The sequence below is a fragment of the Dipteris shenzhenensis genome, chromosome 10 (assembly GCF_047967505.1).
Source record: "Dipteris shenzhenensis isolate YYH24624 ecotype China chromosome 10, Dip_SZ_1.0, whole genome shotgun sequence".
Lineage (NCBI taxonomy): Eukaryota > Viridiplantae > Streptophyta > Polypodiopsida > Gleicheniales > Dipteridaceae > Dipteris > Dipteris shenzhenensis.
Genome location: NC_141605.1, coordinates 23,932,422 through 23,938,375, shown reverse-complemented (window position 1 = coordinate 23,938,375; position 5,954 = coordinate 23,932,422). Strand labels below are relative to the sequence as shown.

The 5,954-nt window shown below is 42.9% G+C and overlaps 1 pseudogene; it reads left to right on the top strand.

The window, feature by feature from the left end:
* Nucleotides 1-846: 846 nt before the first annotated feature.
* LOC147897586 (uncharacterized) lies at nucleotides 847-2,006 on the top strand (annotated as a pseudogene).
* The last annotated feature ends 3,948 nt before the right edge of the window (nucleotides 2,007-5,954 follow it).

The following is a 5,954-nucleotide window of genomic DNA, read 5'->3' as shown; positions in this document are numbered from 1 at the left end:
TATGCAGTTCTATAAGCCCATAATGCTGTTGTGAGCTTATGTTCCCAATCGCCCCAACTGGCTTCTACTGTTTTGGTCAAGATTTTGCATAGCATTTTGTTTGTACTTTCGGCCTGACCATTAGCCTGAGGATAGTAAGCTGAGGACTTCCTATGAATGATCATGAATTCTGTCGTCAGCTTTGCAATTACTTCATTCAGGAAATGTGCACCTTGGTCACTGATTAATTCCAAGGGACATCTGTAACGCGATATCACTTGCTCATACAAGAACTTAGCAGTTGACCTGGCATCTGCCTTGCATGTGGCTCTCGCTTCCGCCCACTTGGTGAAGTAATCTGTAGCAACTATGATGTACCTAGCTTGGCTGTTAATGGCAGTCGGACTAATGGGGCCAACAAAGTCAATTCCCCATTTTTCAAACGGTTGGGTTGCTAGGTTCATGGACAGTGGCATTATGTCCCAGTTCTGTGGTTTCGTTGCTCTTTGGCAAGGATCACATCTCTTAACAAATTCCACTGCATTGCTAAATAATGTGGGCCACCAAAGGCCTGCTTTGAAGTACTTTTCGTGCTGTGGTTTCTCCTGCGAAGTGTCCTCCCACTATTCTTGAGTGAGCCTCGTCTAAGATGAGAATGAACTCATCTTCTCTGACACACCTGCGCATCACTCCATCTTTTCCCTGCTTATATAATTGTCCTGCAATGAGTTGATAAGGAGCAGCATCCCTAATCAATCTCCTTGCTTTAGCCATATCTACGGTTGTATTCGTGGGATTTGTTGTTGTTTGCCCTTGTGAGGCAAACTCTATTCATTTCTCTTGCAGTCACAGTTTTGACTTGGCAAAATGTCTGAAAATCTGTCAACTATTGTTATGAGAAACTTGAGAAGGACAACTTCCAAGCATGGAAGTTTAGAATGACAAACTTCCTTATGGGAAAGGGAGTATGGCCATTTATCAATGGTGATGAGTAGGAACCCGTTTTGGGTGCTGCTCCTACTGCTGCTGATTTGAAGACCTTCAAAGAATGGCATGAAAAGGCCAGGAAGGTAATGTATTGGTTGTCAGTCAGTGTTTCAGACTCAATGATTGTGCATATACAAGATACAGAAATGCCAAAGGAGGCATGGGATACATTGGTGAAGTTGTATAGCACCAATACCACTGCACGGAAGATGCAACTCAAGCAGGAGTTGCATAATGTGCAGAGGAATAAGCTAAGCATAAACGAGTATGCCATGAAGGTTAAAGGCCTCGCAAATTCTCTTGGCTCAATTGGAGCACCTGTTGATGATGAAGACTTAGTGTCTGTGACCTTGAATGGTCTTGGGAGAGAATATGCACAATTTTGGACATCCATTGGAGTCCGTGAGACCTTCCCTGACTTTCAGGAACTTGTTGCTCTCTTGTTGAGTGAAGAGCAAAGGAATGGTGGTTCAGCCACGGAAAGTTCTCAAGAGTCTGCATTTTACTCAAATCAGAATAAAGGCAGAGGTAGAGGAAGAGGCCGTTTTGGTGGCCGTTCAACAAATCAGAACCAACAGCAACAACAGGAAAACCAGTCCTATGGAGGAGGACGTGGTAACTCTAGAGGTAGGGGGAGCCAAAGAGGACGAGGTTCATGGCAAAGGAATCAACAAGTAGATAGCAACACAGAGTGCTATTATTGTGGGAAGCCTCGACATAAAGAGAAGACTTGTTATAAAAAGCAAAATGACATCAGAAATGGAAAGTTGCAGCAAAGCAACTATGCATCATCCAGTGGATATGGTGATGACAGAAATGAGCGCCTTTTTGTGATGCAGCACATGGTTAACTCCATGACAGATAATGCTGCAGATTGTAAAAATGTATGGTTTGTTGATTCAGGTGCTTCTAACCACATGACCAGTCATGGTGAGTGGTTCAGTGATGTCAGAAACCTGGAAAAGCCAGGTTATGTTGAAATACGTGATGATACTGCTCATCCAATTGCACAGGTTGGTAAGGTGCCATTGGCTATGTAGAATGGAAGGACAAAGTATCTGTCAGATGTACTTCATGTTCCAAACATCACCAAGAACTTGGTCTCAGTTGGCCAAATGGTAGAGCAGGGTTTGCAGGTCAAATTTAACCCTGATGGGTGTTTTGTTGAGGATTTGAAAAATCAGTGCCGCTTGGTTGCAAAAGGCAAAAGAAATGGCAGAATGTTTACCTTGGATGCTGATATCCCAGAGGTGCAGGCTGCTATGTTTGCGCATGGAAGAGGTGTCATTGCAGATATTGAAATATGGCACAAGCGCATTGGGCACGTGAACATACAAAGGCTGAAATCTATGCAAACACAGAGTATTGTTGCACGTTTGCCAAAATTCAGAGTGGATGGAATGCAAAAGGTATGTGAAGCATGCAAAATGGGTAAGCAGGCCAGATATGCATGTCCACGTAATGCTGAAATAAGCAACAGGGCTTTGGAAGTGATCCACTCTGATGTGTGGACAACCAAAGCTGCTTCTCTTGGTGGATGCCATTATTATGTGAGCTTCATTGATGATCACACAAGGAAAGTGTGGGTCTATTTTATAAAGCATAAAAGTGAAGTGTTCAGCCACCTCAAAGCCTTTAAGGCTATGGTTGAGAAAGAAAAGGGCATGCAGATAAAAGTGCTGAGATCTGATGGAGGGGGAGAGTATTTTTTAGAAGAATTCAGTGACTATTTGAAAGAGCAGGGAATTCAGAGAAAATACTCGTGCAGATCTATCCCTCAGCAGAATGGGGTTGCAGAAAGAAAGAACAGGCACATTGCAGAAGTTGCAAGGGCTATGCTAAATGAAAAGAAGATGCTTGACTATTTTTGGGCTGAAGCAGTAGCAACTACTGTGTATATTATGAGCAGAACTCCCACTGTAGCTGCTCATGGAATGACACCTGAGGAAAAGTATACAGGCAGAAAACCAGATATTTCACATCTTAAAGTATTTGGCTGCATTGCTTATGTTCATATCCCTGATGAGAGGAGAACTAAGCTGGATCCAAAGGCAGAAAAATGCATCTTCATTGGATATTCCCAGGACATCCTTGTGATCTTCTTCTTCCAGCAATTTCTTCGAAGCTCGTTCAAGTAAAGATGGTCGAGACTTCTTATCATTCAATGGCATACTTTTCCTTGCTAGTTTAGGCGGTGATTCACATTGCTTCTGAGGTGAGGTTTCAGTAGATTCCTTAGGTTTTCCAACCTTTGGCTTTCTTTTCTCACCCCTATCTTCCTTCTGCTTTCGCACTTCTAAAGATGACTCTTCTATCTTCAGGGATCCCAGTGGAATGAGGATCTCCTCCATCCTTCTTCCCCAATCTTCCGTGAATTCGTGATCGGCCATGGTTGCTTGGACATATCTTAACCATTGAAGGTCAGATTCCATATGCACTACCCCGTCGTCACCCATTTTAGTTGGAGTGTAGGAAGGAGTTGGTATTACATTCCTTTGCTTAACATGCTGTAAGTTCAACTTTACTGGTAATGCACTGCTAAGCTTCTTTTCGTGTTTGACTAGGTTGATCATGCGGAGTGGGACTATTGTACCCTCTGAGCCACTCTCATCCTTCACCATGTGAGTTCCTCTTTTCTCTGGTATATCAATGGTTGCAAGTAAATGCATCCAATTATGCGAGTACTCTGGTTCACGTAGAGATGCATACCACGTTTCATCCGCATCACCTCCTATCATCCTCCCATTGGCTGCTTCAAACTGATTAACAGTTGTTGTTCTAGCGGTTGTTTCTGATTCGGTAGCAAACAAGTTGCCACCTAGTGGACAAGATTTCCACGTTGTAAGGTCCACTTTCGTCACTGAAGCATCCTTCCTGAGATAGAGTGTGTTTGATGACCAATCATGCACTACTCCTGCTGCTCTCAAGAACGGTCTTCCTAGAATAATGTCATACGAGTCAATTGGATTCTTGAAGTCCATGACCACAAACCATACGTGGTAGGTGATACCCAAGGTCTTAACCTTTAAGTCTTTTACTACACCCATTGGCCTTGTAGTGGTTCCATCAGCCAACTTGACTATCAATGAGGTTTTTTCCATAAGCGGGCTTCCCCATTTCTCCCAACATTGTTTGGTCATTATGCTCACTCCGGCACCACCATCCAGGATGGCTTCCACCTTCCTTGTTGACATGGCAAGCTCAACATGTGCGGACATTGAGGGTGGACCGCCTGGTTAGGTGGATCCGCACGACTACACTTGGCACGTCGGTGGTCATCATGATTGTCACATGACCACTGACTCATCACTTATCATAGTTGGTTTGTTACACCTATTTACAGCTGGCATAGTTATAGCACCAGTCGGCTAGTATAGTCTGTTATGCACTGTTTGACCTAGTAGGTCACTTTCCTTTATGTTGTATCTTATCTATACTTTGTGTTCATTGTAAAGTGTGAGGAGGAAGAAGAAAAAATCAGCAAGAAAACTACTCCCACAGCTGCAGTACATGGAATGACCCCTGAAGAACAGTTTACACGTAAGAAGCCTGATGTGTCACACTTGAAAGTGTTTGGCTGTATTGCATATGTTCATGTGCCAGACGAGTTGCGGAAGAAGCTTGACCCAAAGGCTAAAAAATGTATCGTCATTGGATATTCTTTGGAGCAGAAAGGATATTGTTGCTATAACCCTATCACAGGTGAGTTTAGAGTGAGCAGGGATGTTATTTTTTATGAGATGAGTAGTTGGTATGCATCTAGTGGTGATGCATTGAAGGATGATGATGACTATGATAGTTATGTGCAAACAGAAAAGAAAGAATCACAGAGCCTTAGTGGTCTAGAGACACAATCTAGTAGTACACCGACTGTTAGTCCTTGGTCTGGGAGACTAAGGAGCAGTCCTACATCTTCAGGTGCATCTACTAGTGTTGCAGGTAAAGACAAAGGGAAGAAGAAAGTGTCAGATGGTATTGATGCAGTTCTTGATGGAGATTCCAGTGGTTCAGAGAGTTTAGATGAAGAACTTGGTATTTTGAAAGTGAGGACTCCAGGTGTACAAAGAGCACAAAGTAATGCAAAGACCTCATTCATCAGTGATCCAGTGATACGCATGTCTAGTAGGGCGAGATACCCTATTAAAAGATTTGGCTTTGAAGGTTATGCAGCTCATCATTATGCCTATATGGTGAAAGTGGTTGAGAATGTTGAGTCTACTTGTTTTGAGGATGCTATTGGTCATGCTCATTGGGATGCAGCAATGAATGAGGAGATGGCTGCATTAGATGCTAACAAGACATGGGATCTTGTACCATTGCCTAAGGACAAGAAAGCTATTGGCTGTAAGTGGGTGTACAAAATAAAGCATAATGTAGATGGATCTGTTAGCAGGTATAAGGCTAGGCTAGTTGCGAAGGGCTATGCTCAAACATATGGCATAGATTATGATGAGACATTCAGTCCAGTTGCTAGGATGGCAACTGTTAGATGTGTGATTGCTTTGGCAGTAGCCAAAGGTTGGAGTTTGTAGCAAATGGATGTAGAAAATGCTTTTTTACATGGTGATCTACAAGAAGAGGTGTATATGGAGCAGCCAGCAGGTTATGAGGATTTTGAGCATCCCATGTATGTGTGCAGGTTAAAGAAGGCGCTCTATGGGCTGAAACAAGCACCTAGAGCATGGTTTGACAAGATCGGAGAATATCTTGTCAACATTGGATTTTATGTTTCTGATGTTGATCACTCACTTTATGTGAGAAAGGGAGATGCAGGTTTGGTCATCATAGTCATCTATGTGGATGATCTAATCATTACAAGTGATAGTGACAGTGGGATTGCTGAAGTTAAAGGCCTTTTGAAAAAGAAGTTTGAGATGAAGGATTTGGGTGAGCTTAGATACTTCCTTGGTCTTGAAGTGATTAGAGGTGATGATGGTATATGGTTGTCCCAAAGGCAGTATGGCTTGGATATGTTATCCAAGTATGGT